Source organism: Vulpes vulpes, chromosome 16, assembly GCF_048418805.1.
Source record: "Vulpes vulpes isolate BD-2025 chromosome 16, VulVul3, whole genome shotgun sequence".
Lineage (NCBI taxonomy): Eukaryota > Metazoa > Chordata > Mammalia > Carnivora > Canidae > Vulpes > Vulpes vulpes.
In genome coordinates, this window is record NC_132795.1 from 7,011,023 (window position 1) to 7,029,698 (window position 18,676).

The window sequence follows — 18,676 nt, forward strand, 5'->3', positions numbered from 1 at the left end:
TTTCTCTGTCCCTGCTCCTGCTTGCATTCTCTCTGTATAATAAATAAATAAATCTTAAAAAAAAAATGGTAGGGACCCAGCATTGGCCATACCCTGAGTGATGGGATTTGAGAAGGAGAAGCGAGGTAAGGAGGAAATGAGAGTGGTATAAGTGATACCCTGGAGACTATGTTTTTAAAAAGAAGGAAGGTACTGGTCATTAACGGTAGCGGCCAGAATTCTCAGAGGGTCTTTGTCCCTCTCACCCCCTGGTATAGACACACTGGAGAGGGTATGAGATCTGTAAATACGATGGGATATCCCTCCTATGATTAGGTTACATTATATGGCAAAGGTGAATGGACTTTCACAGATGCAACTAAGCCTCTCTGACATCTGGCTTTGAGTTAACGAGGAGGAAGATCATTCTGGGTGGGCCTGACCTAATCAGATGAACTCTTTAAAAATGGCCTGTAAGTCAGAGATGCTTTCTCTTGCTGGCCTTGAAGAAACAGGCACTACAAGGAATCCAACAGCTGCAAGGAAATGAAATCTGCCAACACCCATGTGAAGTTGGAAAAAGACCCTGAGCCTCGGATGAGAACCCGGCCCTGCCCAAAAATCTTGATTGCAGCATTATAAAACCCTGAGAAGAGGACCCAGTTATGCTGTGCCTGGCCTACTGATCCATGAACTGTGAGATAACAAAAAATGGACATTAATTTAAACTGCTCAATTTGAGATAATTTTTCACACAGCAACAGAAAGTCTGTATGATAATAATCAACATGATCAAAGTAATTTGACTGTGATGTCTTTTGTGTTTTCTAAGTAGATTTTGTGAGAAAACATTATCCAGAGGTCGCTTTAAAGTTAATTTTAAATAAATATTCTATTAATTAAGGTTCCACATGAAAAACTCTAGTTCTCCTTCAATCTATTACTTTCAACTTAAAAATCTTATAATTCTGATTGTGGAGCTAGTGAGTTTGACCATCATTTTGTAAGGAGCTTTGATGAATATTTGGTTCCAGTTACAAACTTATTAAGGAAAACATTCTGCACTGCATTGATAAATCTAATATGTTTGCATTTACCTAAAAGGGCTTTGATAAATTTTTCAATTACTTAAATGCTTCTTATAAATCTAATATAAAAGTAGTGAGCTTAAGTTTTCTTAATTATCTGAATATAATATAAACAGATTTTAACCTAGACTTACATCTAAATTAATCATCCAGGGATGCCTGGGTGGCTCAGTGGTTTAGCGCCGCCTTCAGCTCAGGGCGTGATCCTGGAGACCCGGGATCGAGTCCCGCATTGGGCTCCCTGCATGGAGCCTGCTTCTCCCTCTGCCTATGTCTCTGCCTCTCTCTGTGTGTCTCTCATGAATAAATACATAAAATCTTTTAAAAATTAATTAATTATTCATTTAATTACTTAATATAAATAGGAGTTACAAGATTGACTTGTAATCATAATAGACCGAATTTTTTAAACCATGATAAGGACATAAAACACCATATGCACAGATATCTAAATATTAAAATGTTAATGATATGAACTTAATATACAAAATCCCTACCGTTTCTTCCAAATCTTTTTGAGTTAAAAGATACTTATATGTGAAAGAAAGAAAGTATCATCACAATTTTGTAGTGTGTGTGGGGGGGTCCTTCTCGGATGGTTGATCCTGCATTGTGGCCAGTAACACTGGCCAGAATGGGAAGTCTGGTGGTGCTGATATCCAGAGAGGTTTCTCATGGCCCCTTCTGCCAAGGGGAGTACTTTTTTACCCATCCCAAGACTTAGGCTTCATAAATTAGAGAAAGGTCTTCTGACACCATCCATATCCCAATTTTGAGTCATGTCATTACCTAATTCTTCCATCTCCACACAGATGAAAGTCTGCAATGCCAGCCCTGGAGTCGCCTATGGCAGAAAATGGAGCTTGGACCAGAGATGTGACCCTCAGGTCGCTCTGCTCCTGCTCATCCTTGGCAAGAAATTCACTTTCCACCAGTACCACCACTTGAGGTTCCCAGCCAAAGAGGAGCAAAGGAAGAGCATTAAACCCAAGGAGACTTGGTCTGGAAAAGTGCGTAGGTAGCTGGGCCGCTCTGTTTTTCCTTCCAGAGTTGGAAATGTAGGGGACGCTGTATGTATTATTTGTGGACTTGCTAATAGGCCGGGTCTCATGGTTGAATTCCCAGCCAACCAGTCAGCCTCGCTCTGAGAAATATTTCCCTCCCCCTGCCCCCACTCCCTTTCCTTTTTTCCGTGAGATCCTCGCCAAGTTGGTACCGACACCTTGGGTGGCAAAATCCATTTGCTCTCTGACACACACCCCTCCGCCTCTCCCACTGGCAAATATTTTAGGTTTGCCAAGAGCCAAGTGAGCTTTGGGTAACCCCAGAGATGTGACTCGTTCTCGGAAAATGATCTCTGGTCTTCAAGTATGTGTGCTCGAGGTCTTGCTGGTTCATGTGTCTGTCTCTGCCCTTCCCCCTTCTTCTCGCCCTTCATTTCTGCCTCTCTCCTATCAGCTTCTCACATCCCTCCCCTCCCTTTTTTCTTCCCTTGGTTCTATTCTTTCACACCAGGACATGCATATTTATGGATTTTACTTTTTAAGAACAATGGTGAAGATGTGGGCTAAATGTGTATCAGTGCCAGTAAAAATAGTTCGGCTTGTGAGCCTTTACCGTATGCCAGGCATAGCGATAAACACTAGATGTGCATTACCAGTTGATCTCTGAAATAGTCTTCATTGACGGAAACGTGTTGTTTCCTTTTTCCATATGTGAAAACTGCAGAGGGCAAGTAATTTCCCCAAAGTTAGCAAGTGCAGTTGAATCACATGTCCCAGGAGGACAGACTCTCGGATCATGCTCTGAATCACTCTGCCTCGGCAACCCAAGGACAATGACCCTTTCCATTTGCCTAGAGGATTTCAGCATTATTCCCCTGACATCCTTGACCCTTGAAGCCAGGGCCTCGCCAGGTGCCCACATCGCTGTGCCTCACCCTGAGCTTCTGAACAGACCGTACCTGGTAATAGAAAATGTAGCTATTATTTTATTTTGAGGAGAGTATTTCTTAAATCTACCCTAATGGGTCGGAGCTCCTCGCTATTCATGCTGGCTGACATATGTTAGAAACTAAGCAAACTGCTCTAGTCCTGGGTGGAGAGAGGTCATCAGAAATGTGAACAGATAGAGTGAAAGGAGGTGTGGGTGAACCTGGTGAGATTTCAGGAATCTTGCCAGCTGGGGTGGGGGTACGTGGTCTACAGAGCCACAGTCTTGGTCCTTAGAACGTTTTTGTCAATCATCTGTATATTCTCAGTCTGGTGTATGGTCCCTAATGGATCAAATGTGCACTGTCTCTCATGCTGACTCCAGCCTAACTGTGTCATTGGCTTTGGCCAAGAGACATCATCAAATGCGACGAGGCAGAAACATGGTAAAGCCCGTGCACATGGTAGCTTTCCCTTTAAACTCAACCAATAGGTAAAGAAACCCAGGCTTTCCTGCTGGAGAAAGAGGCCCCATGGAGAACTAGATTGTGCAGCCAACAGCCAGCACCAAGGTCCCAGACACATACGTGGAGTCATCTTGGATCCTCCAGCCCCAAGTGGTCTGTCGCCAGGAGATACCAAGTGGCACGGAGATAAGCCATTCCACTGACACCTGCCCAGATTCTTGACTCACAGAATAATGGGCATTAAAGCAGTTTTTTTAAGGTCACAAAATTTTGAAGTGGCTTGTTTGGCAGTAATCAATACCTGCTACATGATCCTCCGAAGATATGTGTTGAATAATCCTCTACCACTTTCTCAGCCTCTCCAAGGACATATCTAAGCATTGTGCCTTGTGTGGTGCTCTATCCTGGGCAAATACATGAAAGCTCATGAAATGAAAAACAAACTAAAAAGGAACTTCCCAGTAACTCATGGTGTCCCTTGGCTCTTCCAATCAATTCATAATGTCAGCAAACGTGTTATAACAAAAGAGGTCAAATAATTTTTGGGAAAAGAGATCCCTTTTCACTTCAAGAGGTGCTCAGCTTACCAAAAGCACTGAGAACTGCCTGTGGCCCTGGGGAAGAAGTCATCTTGTCCCGCTACACTATCTACTCTGGAGAACCTCAAGAGAGAGATGCAGAACAGGGAAAAGGAGTAGCCTGGGGGTAAGAGATCCCTCAGTTTGGAAGTCCCTCTGATGAAACTTGAGATTACACACAGATTGGTTGGGAGGTTGACATCCAGGGAAGAAGTGGATTGCTTTTGGAGGAAAAAGGAATTCAATTAATAGGAGAGTGTGGGAGGGGGGGCTAGGTGGCTCAGTCCCTTAAGTGTCTGCCTTGCGGACAGGTCATGATCCTGGGGTTCTGGGATGGAGCTCCACATCGGGCTCCCTACTCAGCCAGGGGTCTCCTTCTCCCTCTGCCTGTGCCCCCTATGAGAATGAGCCTCCTGGGCTCATTCTCACGTGCACACACGCTCTCTCTCACATAGATAAATACGATCTTTAAACAATTAAAAAATAAATAAAAAAATAAAATAAAAGGACCCAGTTAATGGGAGGGCCCAATTAATCAGCAGGGGGCAATGGCTGTCCAGTGGATATAGTAAATGTTTCCTTACCCCTGATTGAACACTTCAGGCCAGGAGCTGTATCTGCATCAGCAGTGAGGCCTAGTTCCCACCACAGGGCTGGCACAGTGACCTCAGGCAGACACTTCCCTCCTCACCCCTTCTTCTGCAGCTGTGAAATCGGGGGGCTGAGTAAGCTGGTCTCCAAGTCCCATCTGATGCCAGCTCTCCGGGTCCTCCACAGAGGAACTTGTGGCCCGGGTTTTCTTTTATTTGTCCTGCTGCCAAAGGCCTGCTTTCTCTCCCAGCACACTAACAGGGCCAACAGGAAAGAAGGGGGAGAGAAAAGCCACAGATTGGCCCCCTCCTCCCCGGGGGATCCCCTTCCCCAGGATCAAGGCCCAGGGAGGAAGAGGCAGGACTCCCCTTCAAGCCTCAGCCTGCTGCTCTTTGGCTGGGACTTGTCACCAGCAGGATGAAATGGGGGTGTGGTCAGCATGGGAGAGGAAAGGAGGCAGGTGGAGCCCATCCTGGGACAGGAGGTCACACAAATCTGCAAGCAGCCGAGATAACAGCGAGCAGCTATGAAAGAAAAGAGGTCCGTCAGACCTCAGGCTGGCTGTAAGTGGGAGAAATCAGGCAAGGTAGCAGACTCCCGGTTCAAAGGCAGAGGCTTCTGGAAAGGCGGGAGAGGGCAGGAATGAGGAGTCCAAATGGTGAGGCTCAGAGACCACGTATCAAATGAAAATACTTGGAAGCCCACGGCAAAGAACTGGGGAGAAGTGATGTCACCCAGTTGGTGGCAGGTCACGAACCTGGGTTGGCAGCGGCAGAGAACAGAAGGAGGTATGCAGGTGGGCAGCTTCCAGAGCCGAAGAGAAACAGGGCAGAAGAACCAGTGTCTCCGATTTCCCCTGCACAGGGGTCCTGCCAAGATGAAATCATGAAATTTCAAACACAGTTGAAGGTCACAATCGTGATTTATAGTCCGCCCGATACTTTATGCTTTGCAGCCTATTTCATTTTATCTTTATAGTTGCTTTGGGAAATCAGAAGGGCAGGTGTCATCAACCTCATTCACTGATGATGGAATGAGGACCTGAAATGATTGAGGGTCTCGCCAAGGTCATGGAGCAGCCAGGGACCCTGGGGGGCACGGTGCCTCACTGGCCGTCGGAGCACCCTCAGCCTCTGCTCCTGGGATGACCCACTAATTTGCTACTTTGAAAAAATTACCTCATTCTTGATATACTGAAATAAATATATTCATGATACTTATCATTTCTTACTACCATAATTTCTTTTTTTTTTTTAAGGATTTTATGTATTTGAGAGAGAGAACACAAGCAGGGGGAAGAGGCAGAGAGAGAGGGAGACTCCCCACTAAGCAAGGAGCCCGATGTGGGGCTCGATCTCAGGACCCTGGGATCACGACCTGAGCCAAAGGCAGACGCTTAACTGACTGAGCCACTCAGGTGCCCCTACCATAATTTCTTACATAATTAAAATTTGCGCGCAGCCTTTACATGAATAAACACGAACTATTGCAAAGCATTTTGAGCGAGGCCCTGACGTTCCTCCAATTATAAGGAGCAGAATTTTGGAAAACGTCTTGTGCGATTGAAAACCAGTAATGAAAATGAAAATTAAGTTCTTTGCTCCTGCTTCCTCGAAAAGAGTCCACATGCAGTTGTGTGCTGGGAAAACTATTTTAATTCCAACCTATCTTAAATGTTTCCTCTTGTAAGGCCTTATGAGAACAATGCTCTCCTGGAATCAGAGAGATCCCTAGTTTGTTTTCAATTAGAGTGAAGTTTCTATCCAGGCTCTGGAAGGAGGGCTGCTGGCTGGATGTGCATCAGAAAATGAGCCGTGGTATTCAGTGTGAGAAGGAACGCAGAGAGTGGGTTCCACCACCACCCAACGCATCTGAGGCAGAGGAAGGGGTGGGTGAGGACCAACAGCTGAGCCTTGGGAGTTCAGGAGGGGGCTGCCAGCAAGGGAGGGTGAAGGACAATACGTATTCGGCCCAGAATGAGGCTGCCCACAAAGCCCTTGTCAGTAGGGACTGGCTAGGGGGCACTGACCACGCAAAGAGGATCCACACCAGAGGGTCAAGGTCATTGCCAAAGGACACGCACATACAACAAGGAATGTGTTCAGAGAGGGCTTGCATTGGGGTCGGGAACTGCCCACACTCCCAGGAGTGGCCTGGACATGTTTCCTAAAGATGATGGAGAAAAGCAGGAGGGAAATCCCAGGGTAGGGATGGGGAGGTGAGAATGCTGAGGGTGTGCAGGCCAGGCCTGCCGGCCAGGGTCAGCACCCAAAGCAAGGGACAAACATTTAGGAAGAGCATTTGGAACATGTTGTGGGAAGTCCGAAGAGGTAGTGTGACCCTCAAGGGAGCACTGAATCAGGAGAAGTAAGTGTTCATCTGATTCTGCTGTCACTGGCCATGTGCTCCTGGTCAAGTCGTGTGCCCTGGTCAAGTCGTTGTCTCTCTCTCTGCCTCAGTCTTATTACTCATGTAACAAGGACGGTGAGATCATCACAATGACTAATACGTCTTTTTTTTCTTCAATTTTATTGAAATATTTATTGAATTACTAAAATGTAATTATCACTTTCCTGTCCGCAAACATCCAAAACAAAGGCAATGCTACATTTCAGTTACAAGCTGGCACACTAGCCTGTGTCCTCCAGCGCCCCCTGCCCAGCGCACACTCCCTCTTCCTATGCATCTTTCCATGGCACCCTTGCGCCAGGGCCCTTGCACCAGCCAGCATCAGATCTGATGAAGAGGCTGGTGAAAGCCTTTGGCTCAGAAGTCACTTTTTCTACCTTGAATTCACGTCCTAGGCGGTGGAAATAAGTAGGCTGGGCGGGATGTCCTACCTATTTAACTTCAGGATCTGAGAAGGATTTCTGGAATAACATCAAGAGTGTAGTCAGGGGGCACCTGGGTGGCTCAATCAGTTAAGTGTCTGCCTTTGGCTCAAGGACAATGACTAATACGTCTTAAGTGGTCACAGTGAGCCAGGCCTTGCCCTAACACGTCTTAACTCAATCCTCCAAAGGCCCTGTGAAATAGGGCCTGGGATCATACCCATATGCCCCTATACCTGTAAAATGAGTATGATCCCAGGTCCTATTTCACAGGTGAGACCTTTAACTAACTTCTCGGAGATGCATAGCTAATTAAGTGAAGAATCTAGAATATACAGTCCTGCCTTCTGACTCAGGAGCATGCGTTCTCCACCGCGCTGAGCCACCTCTCCCAAGCCCTCCCAAATCAGCATAAAGCTTAAGAGTAAAGTTCACTGAGTTGCCATCTAATTCCCTGAATCCAAACAGGACACATAACGCTTTTTCCCCAAATGACAAAGCCCTGCCTCCCTCCTCATGCGGCCTGGGCTCCCCTGGGACTCCTGCCCTCCCCAGGAGAAAACCTCACCCTCCTCTTCAACACTGGCTGAGTCCTGCAGCCCAGCCTGCCTCGGGGCTGGAGGATGGGGAGGCAGGGAGCGGGGCCGTTTAGGGACCCCTGCTTCAGCCCTTGTCGCGTTTGGTTTCAACAGTGACTGCTTACACCAGGCCGCTGTCCTTGTCAAGACTGTGCTCCAACCAGACTGAGCTGAGGAGTCATAATCAAAAGTGACTATCAGTGTGAACAGAGGCAATAGTGATAAAAATAATGACTAGGAGAGCCGTCCAAGGAAGACAGGGGTCACAGAACACTGAATTAGGAAACCCCATGGTCAGGTTGCTTGGAGATGGAGCATCCGATCCCCTATGTGTCTGACAAAATTGAGCTCCAAGAGGCCAGTCCCCGACCTGAGGTCACACAGCTCACTGACCCAGCCACCCACATCTGACCAGTACCCACATTTCCTGAAGCTGTTATTTATTGAAGATCAGGCTAGAAAAGGCGAGCGTCTTCCTTCTCGGTTTTTCAGGAGTGATTCTGGTGTTCCCTGGACACACGGAGCTCCGGGGTAGAAGGTGTGAAAAGTCCAGAACCGCTGTCTACACTTCAGCCTCTGCGGAATTAAGTCCAAAGCTCCTAGCCTTGAACGCTCCACCTCCTCGTGTCCCATCCTGAGTCCAGAGTCGGGTTTTTGTGTTTTTGTTTTTTATTTTTTTATTTTTATTTTTTTTTAGTTTGTTTTATTTTGTTTTATTTTATTTTGTTTTTTATTTTTTTATTTTTATTTTTTTAGTTTGTTTTATTTTGTTTTTTTATTTTTATTTTTTTAGTTTGTTTTATTTAGTTTATTTTATTTTTTTATTTTTATTTTTTTAGTTTGTTTTATTTATTTTATTTTATTTTTTTTATTTTATTTTGTTTTTATTTTATTTTATTTTATTTTTTAGTTTGTTTTATTTTATTTTGTATTCAATTTGCCAACATACAGCATAACAGCCAGTGTGCTCATCCCATCAAGTGCCCTCCTCAGTGCCCGTCACCCAGGCACCCAGAGCGGGTTTTCAAGTTCAGGCTCTCACCTCCGAGAAGAGGGGCCACAGCCTGCAGAGTCCTTAGGCTTTCTCAGCTTCTCACCAGCCTTTCTCAATGTGGAAGGTCCACTGGTTGGGTTAGGCCCAGAGAAAACCTCCTTCCCAGAGGGAAAGGCCGTGTTGCCCTGGCCCCAGGCACCCACACGACAAGCACATCAGTCCTGACTTTGGGGCCCCACTTGGGCAACTGTACAGTGAATGGACTTAAAGTGAATACTACCTCCTGCAGGCCCTGGGAAGCGTCCAGGGCCTCACCTGGCCTGGTTGTGCAATGCCACGTGGAGGAGCCCACATTTCATAGCAGACGCTGAAATGTAAATCCCTTCTCTGTGATTCCTCCAGCCTCCCTATGTACATTTGGCCGTGCTTGGCAAGTGCTTACCCTGCTTATTGGTTTACCCACTTCACTCTGAGTGCATTCATTTAAGCTAAGGCCGGGGGTGGGGAGGAAGAGAAATCATAATAAAAGTGTACATGGACCAAACTGTCTGGACACAGCTCCTCGAGCTGGTTCTAAACATCCTGGTGACACAAGAGCGTGGGGGCAGCTGGCCCGGGACAAATGTGCTATCTGTGTGTTTAGAACATGCCCAGGAGGGGTCAGCCTTTGGGACTTGTAAAAAGAAGCCAGGAATCTGGATTTTTCTACAAACTCTTCGCACATAAGTTCACGGTTTGAAGGCAACCTGAACGCCTCCCACATTCTACACCTTTTCCAGGCAGTGAGATGCCGAGATGCCCGCTGCGGTGTACCCAGCTCTGCCTTCTTCCCCAGAGTACTTTCAAATGGATTTGTGAGCAGCTGAGTCTCCAGTTCCTGATGGAGACAGGAATGGCCCCCTTGAGTCCTGCCCTTTCAGCTGACTTCCTCCCAGGGGTGTCCCCGAGGGTCCTTCAAGAGTCACAAACCAGAGTCCTGGAGTCGAAACCCACAGTTCAGTAATAGGGAAGGGCTTTAAACTGTTAATGGCACAGAGGTGCTGGGCATTTGCGTGGGGGACAATTCTTTTTTTTCTTTTTTTTACTTGAACTTTTCCCAAGACACCACAAAGTCCAGGAATTGATTAATTGATCCTCCTGGCTAAGAACTATTTCAGTTCTGCTTCAGCACCGGGCTCTGTTTTCACCAGCCTCCATGACATTTTTATCTTCAGCTTCCTTCTTTTTTTTAAATTCCGCCCCCCCCCCGGGGGGGGATTTTCAAACCCACCAGTCTCATTTCAAAATAACAGAAATCCTTGAACTGACATTACACACACACACACACACACACACACACACACACACCCCATTCCAAACTCCTGGAAGGCTGAGCCGGGAGGTCTATTAGTTTATGTCATCAGTCATGAAGCCCCCACCCCATCCTGTGTGGGACCCTCAGATGCCCTCACCCACACAACGCCTCCCCACACTTCCCTCACTTTCCTCTCGCACCCAGATGCTCATAGCTCTCTAAGAGCATGGTACGGTCGGTCCGCTCTTGAACGAGCTGGCTGCAGGTCAGCCCATACTGCTTCCCTAGATGATTCAGTCAGTCTTGTCAACGAACACTCAGAGGGCACTCACGTGGACACAGCCTGTTTTGTATGCGAGAGAGCTTTCCTTGCAGAGGTGCCCATGGGTCCAGCTGCTCAGCATCCTCCCTGAGAGCATCCCGGGCATATGGCCTCCTCCTCTGCTCTGTCCACACCGACTACACTCTACAGAAGACAAATACCCTTTAAATCGTTTTCCTAGCTGAGCATAAAGGGGTAAAAGGTCCAGAAAGCCAAGGAGCAAGGGTTGATTAGCAATGTGCTTTTTCAAGAAATGAGGGTAATTTCTCATCTCCATGGCTCAACATTGCTTATGGACTAAGACTCTTATGGCTGAAGAGAACTAGGAGGGGTTATTCTTGCCTCAGAGCAAGACTTCACTGTGATCATGTCAGACAGCTGGTCTCTGTTTCCTGAAGATTCTTTAAAGAAGGAGGCCTCGAGAGTTTTCCTTGGCCTTACCCAGCAGGCTTTCACGATTCTGGTTTATAGGAAGCGGTTTCTTAATGCAAACTCACTCCCTGTAGATCAACAGGGCTCATGGGGTCTCGGATCTGCCCCTGATGTTCACAACTCTTTAGAACTCTCCATTATCATGCCTCCACTTTCCACATCTCCATTAGCTTCATCTGGCAGGACTGAGGGCCTCAGACTTCCAGGCAAGAAGCAGGCCAGACCTGGGGCTGGAGGGAAGGTGGGCGTAGAGGCAAGCCAAAGATCCAATGCCCCGCTGAAGGAGGAGCCTTCCTCCAGGGTGTGAGAGGGACTATGGGCCCGGGAGGGGTCGGCCTTTGGGACTTGTAAAAAGAAGCCAGGAATCTGGATTTTTCTACAAACTCTTTGCACATAAGTTCACGGTTTGAAGGCAACCTGAACGCCTCCCACATTCTACACCTTTTCCAGGCAGTGAGATGCCCGCTGCGGTGTACCCAGCTCTGCCTTCTTCCCCAGAGTACTTTCAAATGGATTTGTGAGCAGCTGAGTCTCCAGTTCCTGATGGAGGCAGAAATGGCCCCCTTGAGTCCTGCCCTTTCAGCTGACTTCCTCCCAGGGGTGTCCTCAAGGGTCCTTCAAGGGTCACAAACCAGAGTCCTGGAGTCGAAACCCACAGTTCAGTAATAAGGAAGGGCTTTAAACTGTTAATGGCACAGAGGTGCTGGGCATTTGCGTGGGGGACATTTTTTTTTTTTTTTACTTGAACTTTTCCCAAGACACCACAAAGTCCAGGAATTGATTAATTGATCCTCCTGGCTAAGGCACATGTTCTAAACATACACACTTCATCACCTTGAAATGACTGGCCTTTAAGCAAACCTGGCCTGTGATCTAGGATCCAAGCAGAAGGCTTCCTTCCTCTGTGCTCACGGTTCTACTGGCATTTCATGTGGCAAAGTAAATGTGGTTCCTTAATAAATGAAGCTTGGAAAACACAGGAACGACAATGCAAAATTAGAGAGCTCGGCAAAGGAAAGTGACGAATGTGGGGCCTAGTTTGGAGAAAGTCTGGAAGGAAACCTGAGGTTGGCTCACATCCCTAGTCATGTGGCGGAGGAACCCTCAAGTGCAGAGAAAAGCCCTGGTGAATTCTCCCCCGCAACTGCCCCTGCCGATGTCCCATATCTCCCACCTGGGGGAGCCCCCCGTAAAGTGGGCACGTGTGTACATGCAGCAGTTCAGAGTGAAGCGTCAGGAGTTCACTGCCATTAGGCAAACAGCACACTTTGGACTCTCCTCTGGATGAGATCTCTGATTGCAGGGAACCCCAGTTGGAAGGGATGTTCTGAATCCCTGCCCAGGGGCCAAGGGCCTTCAGGAGATGAGAAGAGCTGAGCTCCAGCAGAGGTGCTGCCACAGGGCCAGGGAGGATCAGAGGGGGAAAGCTGGTCTTGCTTTGGGGCTGCAAAGGGAGAGAAAGGTCTCCTAGGGGAAGATGAGCCAGGAAGTACTTCCAGCCCGAGGGCTGCTGGAGGCTGGGTGTAGCCACAACTGTGCTGGGCTGGATTGTGCCCTTCCAGTCCACTGTCCCATGGGTCAGTCCTCACACCTCTCCTGGGCTGGGTGGCAGCTGGCTCCTCGTGGCCCTCACAGGGCTTGTGATTGAAGCAAAGTGTTTGGCCTTCCTAAGCCTGGAAACACAGGGAGGACTTTATCAGAAAAAGGCACTAAATTGAGAGTCAGAAGAGGGGCACCTGGACGGCTCAACAGTTGAGCATTTGCCTTCAGCTCAGGTCGTAACCCCAGCATCCTGGGATCGGGTCCCATATCAGGAGAGCCTGCTTCTCCCTCTGACTATGTCTCTGCCTCTCTTTCTATGTCTCTCATGAATCAATTTTTAAAAATTAAATTGGGAGTCAGAAGAAATACATTCTGCTCTGAAATTTGCCTCTATTTAGCTTTAGACTTAATTCCATACATCTGCAAAAAAGGGGGCAGGGAGGTCAATCTGGATAATCTCTCAGTTCTCAATTTAAAAAAAAAAATTCCCTAGAGGCTTTTTCTGCAGCTTCCCTACTCAAGATTCGTTTTCCCACCCAAGACACATACACCACATATACACCCGCACAGAGCACGTCACATTCACCACACACATAAACCCCACACAGTACCCACACACATACACACACACGCACACCACACAAGTACACTCCCAGGTCAGAGCTGGGCTTGTGAGAAGGATGCAGGCTCCATCAAGACAGTAGGGACCTGCATGAGCGTGAGGTCCATGGAGCCGAAGCTGCCTACCCCAGAGGCATTCATGCCCATCCCAAGAGATTGTAAGAGCACGGCTGAAAAACCAGACAAAGCACTCCTGAGAGCCAGAGTTCTCAGGCTAGTTGGCAGTACTCAACCCCTGTTTTCCTGCTAGACCCAGCTCCAAGAGCATGCTATCCCCTCAGGAAATGTTAGGTCTCCAAGTGGCCCTGGGGACTCACAGATGCACGCCACCCATGTGTCTGTCCCTTCCATTCTCCTCTCAGCTGCCCATGAGATGGGCAGTGTTTGAGGAACCAGGCTTGGGGTGACTGAAGAACTCCCCCACTAGAGATCAGTGACTCATCTGACCTGATCACACAGGCCCAGGTTTGCAGTAGGAACAGAGACAACCACCAGATTTCCCATCAACGTCCCACCAGCTTCTTCCCTTGGGTGTCACCCTTGCACATTTAGAGGAAAAATACCTGTATATTACTCTCTACATATGTGTTGATCAACCACCTCTGCACCTATCATTTCATAGGTATTTTTTCAAAGACAAGAATGAATAAAGGTGGTTTGTTTAAAATTGTTGTAAAGAAAGTACTAGGTTTACAAAACACAGATTAGGTAAAGAATAGTGCAGGTATGGCAAAAACAAGAGATTGGCATGCAAATCTCTGGCCAGGAGGTCCTCAGTGGCCCCCCAGAGCCCTGACAACAGGGGCATGTTTCCTCACACTGAGCGGAGCTTGTGCTCAATAGCATCCCCTATCCTTGGCCGCGTGTGTCTCCACAGGTGGCAGGGCACTAGTCTGATCTTCTGGCTGGCTCTTCAAATGCTCAAAGCCAGGAAAGGGACACGAAGACCCTCCTCTCATCTACACCCAGCCTCCCCTTCTATGCCAGAAATCTGAACCTCTGCCCTGCCACCTGGCCTCCTGTCTCTATGTCTTACACTTACGTTTGACCAGAGCCTCGTCTTGTCCCCCCCTCCAGTTACACAGGTCAATCTGTGGGAGCAGAGGCAGTTCCTGCCACCTTAGCATCTGGCCCACAGCAAAGGTCAAGGAACTTACAGTCAAAATCAATCATGCTTGCAAGGGCGCCAGCAGAAGCACATGCTTGTGGAAAATTGTAAAAACGAATTTTACGGAGGAGGGCTGGACGTGGAGTTCTACAGGAGGCCGAAGAGCCTGGACCGTTTTTTGTCAGGAGCTGCGTCCTGGAGGTAGCGAGTCATAAACAGTGTTTTAAAGCAAAGGAGGAATGTGTTAGGGTGGGCCCGGGGAATGCGTCAGGCCGAAGCAGGCGCGTGAGGGATCAGGCTCGGGCCACGGTGCAGGAGCAGAAGCTGGTGCCAACGAGGGGAGACAGGTAGACAAAATGCACGGAGCAGGGTCACTGTACCGAAGGTCAATGGTCCTGCCTGAGCCAGAATCTCTTACTGACCTTTAAAAATTATAGATGCCCCGGTGCCACCCAGACCAACTGATCCAGAAGGCCTGGTCAGGCATCAGTACATTTTTGTTTATTTGTTGACTCCTCTGATGACTGAGTGTGCAGCCGGAGTTAAGGCTATTGTGTTGTTGAGAATCAGATTCTGGGTACATAACTAAAGGACAAGAACCGAGCAGATGTGATCCCTGCCCTGACAGCCCCATAGAGCCCAGAAGAGATAAACATTAAAGACAAAATAAACACCCAATTACAAATTGTGGCTTGGGCTGCACAGGAAAAGGACAGGGTGGAGGGGCTGTGTGTGTCACAGCGAATGGCGCATCTCTCCCATTTCTGGGAGAAGGTATTTAACAGCAATAAACACCGTAGAACGTGGTTACATGAAATCAGCTACGTAAATGGTGACCAATGCTCCCATTTGTTGTGCAACAAAATAAACACTGCAAAATTTAATCAAGGCTTTAAAATTTTAAAAAAATATATATAAATAAATAAAATGGGGCAGAAACCATAAAGAGGATGAATGGAGAGTTCAAAGAGAGTCTCTGTGAAAGATGAAAGCGTCAGCTAATTCAGCCGGAGAAGAGGAGGCAGGGAGGGAAGAGGGGATGGAAAGTCCAAACACTTCTCGAGTTTCCTTAAGATCAGTGAGAAACCTGTCTTTTAGCTTCCTCAAGAACCACACAGCACTCAGCAGAGGATGATTTTAGGTTATCGTAGCCTGGAGTTGTACTTTGTACCACGTAACGTTGGGATTTGGAAAAGAGTGTTTGGGGAAAGGAATTAGGGAGACAGAATGGGGACTAATGTATAGAAATTTCCATAAAGCATCTTAGCTGATGATACCATAGATGGCATTTGTTTATGTTTAAAAAAAAAAAAATAGGCCAGGCAGCCCGGGTGGATCAGCGGTTTAGCGTCGCCTTGAGCCCAGGGCATGATCCTGGAGTCCCGGGATCAAGTCCCACGTCGGGCTCCCTGCATGGAGGCTGCTTCTCCCTCTGCCTGTGTCTCTGCCTCTCTTTCTCTCTGTCTCTCTCATGAATAAATAAATAAAATCTTTAAAAAGAAGTAGGCCTTTTAAAAGTACCTGCCCCAAATAATACACAAATAAATATAATTTTTAAAAAAATACATAGTGCTCGCTTCAGCAGCACATATACTAAAAAAAAATAATAATAAATACATAAAAGTACCTGTCCAAGGTACTTAATTTCTTTGAGCCTCAGTTTCCTCATCCATATAATGGAGACAGTGTCCCTGGCTCTCTCGTAGAAATTTTGTGAAGCTGCGTTAAACGCTTGCTGGCTGCCAGGCGCTGTGCTAATACCCCTGGGCCTCATGGGGAGAGGAGCTACCATCAATCAAGCAGTGACTGTGGCCCTGGGCTCCACGTTTCATGGTTTCATCTGTTTCAGTCCTCCCAATAAACTCAGCACCTTGGGGTCGATATGACTGTCTTCATTTTCAGATGAGGAAAGCTGAAGCTCAGGAAACTTTTCCAAGACCAGGAGCTAAGAAAGTAGTGGAGGTGAAACTGGAACCGAGTTGGTCAGACCCTCCAGCCCAGGACTCTCCCAAGAATAGTGTGGGAGGATGTAGTAGAATGGAGGGTTGGGGGGGAAGAAGACCAGAGAGAGATGACAGAGACAGAGAAGGAAGAAGGAAGAGAAATAGGAGAGAGAGTGAGAGAGCCAGTAGTTGGGAAAGAGAAAGATCTCAGGGAGAGGGAGTGGAGGGAGCAGGAGAGGGGGGAGAGGGGGGAGAGGGGAGGGTGGCTGTAGGTGGCAGGCAGAGTCTGCTAATTCCTCCCCACTGAGGCTTTAGTGGATGACCCCCCTCTGTCTGCTGACGCATCTGCTTTTACAGTTCAGGGCGTTCTGCTCGGTTTCCTGAAGCCACGGCCCCCACTCTGCACCCCCCTCCTTGTTCTTCTTTTCCCAGCCTCTCCCAGGTCCCAAGGTTTGAGTGAAGCCTGTGCTCCGGATGCCTCTGGTTTGCACAGACAATTGCTTAACTGCCATTTAAGAGAATTGATGCAACCGACCTTTAAACACACGTTGGTTACCCTGACATCTGAAAAGAGAAAATAGACTTCCTTCCGTGAGTGGGAAATTCTTCTCACAACAATTACTCCAAGAAGGGAGCACAGGCAGGTGGGCCTCAGCCACAGGCCCCAGGAACCTGACGGGTTCTGCGGATTGTCTTCCTCTGGAGGCCGGTCAGAGTTTTGGGGTAATTCCCAAGAGTCCTTAGGGCTCGCCGGCCTTGAGTCAAAATTCCTTTCCAGAAGAGAAAGGGACCAGAGATCCCTAAATGATTTGCCCTTTTATCATTTTTTTTTTTTTGAGTCGTCCCCAGGCATCAGCTCCTGCCCTCTGGAGGCAGGTAGCACCTGCTCCCCTCTTCCTTGGGCTGGGTGATGGCAGGAGTATTTTCTCATTGACAGTGTTAGAATTAATTAATTATGGATTTTTGGTTCTCAACAGGTCACGCTCCCCTGGGGTTCATACCCATGAAGACCCTTCTCAACCCCCCACTCTAGCCCATGTTTGCCGGCCTCCATGGGTCAACTAGACCAAACAGGGTCAGACCACACTGCTGTTCCATTTCCGAGGAAATTCTCTGTGTGCATCATCACATGCCCAGTAATTCTGATGACTCAGGTCTCAGGTCAAATGTCACCTTCCCAGGGGGCCCCTCCCAGCAACCTTCCCTAAGGTGACCTGGTTCTCTTTCCCAGGCTCTCTGTGGCATGCCACCCTGCTTTATATTCTAAGTGCTTATTTCTTTAACCCAGGCCACCATACTGACAGAGTCCTGGCACTATGAGCTCTGTGGGTCTTGACCAGAGCCCTGTGCATGGAGCAGCGGAGGGCTCATGGCAGACTCACAAAGAAGATGTTCTTATGACACACCAAGGAATGACACGGAGGCCAGCAACAGGGTCTGGAGTGTCCCAGAGCCCCTCTTCTCTCCTCCGCAGCCCTTTCCCTCCTTAGTCCTAACCCCCAAATTGTCCTTCTTCTTCCTCCTCCCCCTTGTTGTCAGAGTGGAAAGCACGAAGCCCTTAGAGCCACCCCTCCTGGGTGTAACCCCACTGCTGCTTTCTGGCTGTGAGCTTTTCTGTCAGCTATGCAACGCTGGAAACGTACGGACAAGAACGGGACTATTTGGAGGATTAAATGACATGACTCTATGGTAAGCCTGGCATATCCTAAGCATTCAATTAACACCAATTGCTTTGCAATCTTTGTTTCTCTGCTCCCTCCTTTTTCCTTCCTATCACTTCATTCCCTGCCTTCCTCTCAACCTTTGCTCTCTACTCAGAAAGATCCTGCCAGAGTCATCAGCAGGACTTAGGCGCTTGAAATGCACGGAGTCAGGTGGGCACGGATGCCAGGGCGGTTATCTCTTCCAGGGGGAGGGGCGGGAGAAAAGTTGAGGGCAGAGTGTCTTGAGAAATGTCCGTAGCAAGACCCAGGAGGAACCCAAGAGTGGGGCTGGTAGGAGGTGCGCCCAGCAGTGAGATTTGGCGACGTGCTCAGACCAGCATTTTTTGAGACCCGAGCCTGCTTATCCTGGAGACCGCTGTGTTAGCACAGTCGGGCAGGTAAATTTGAAAATATTGACGGTGGCAGATGTAAGATAGAAGAAAGAATCCTGGTTTGGGAAGAAACAGCCTTGCTTTCCACCCCCCAACCGTCCCAGCAATGCCCTTAGCCAGCCTTGGGGCCTGGGAACAGCCCACTCCCCTCTGGGACCTCAGCCTGCCCTGTGAAGATTGAAGTGAGACAGGAAGGTCTCACAGCTGCCTTCTAGATCACACAGGCCATGGCTAAACCAGACCAAAGGTTTTCTGCAGCCGTCCTCGAAAAGGGGGGTGCGG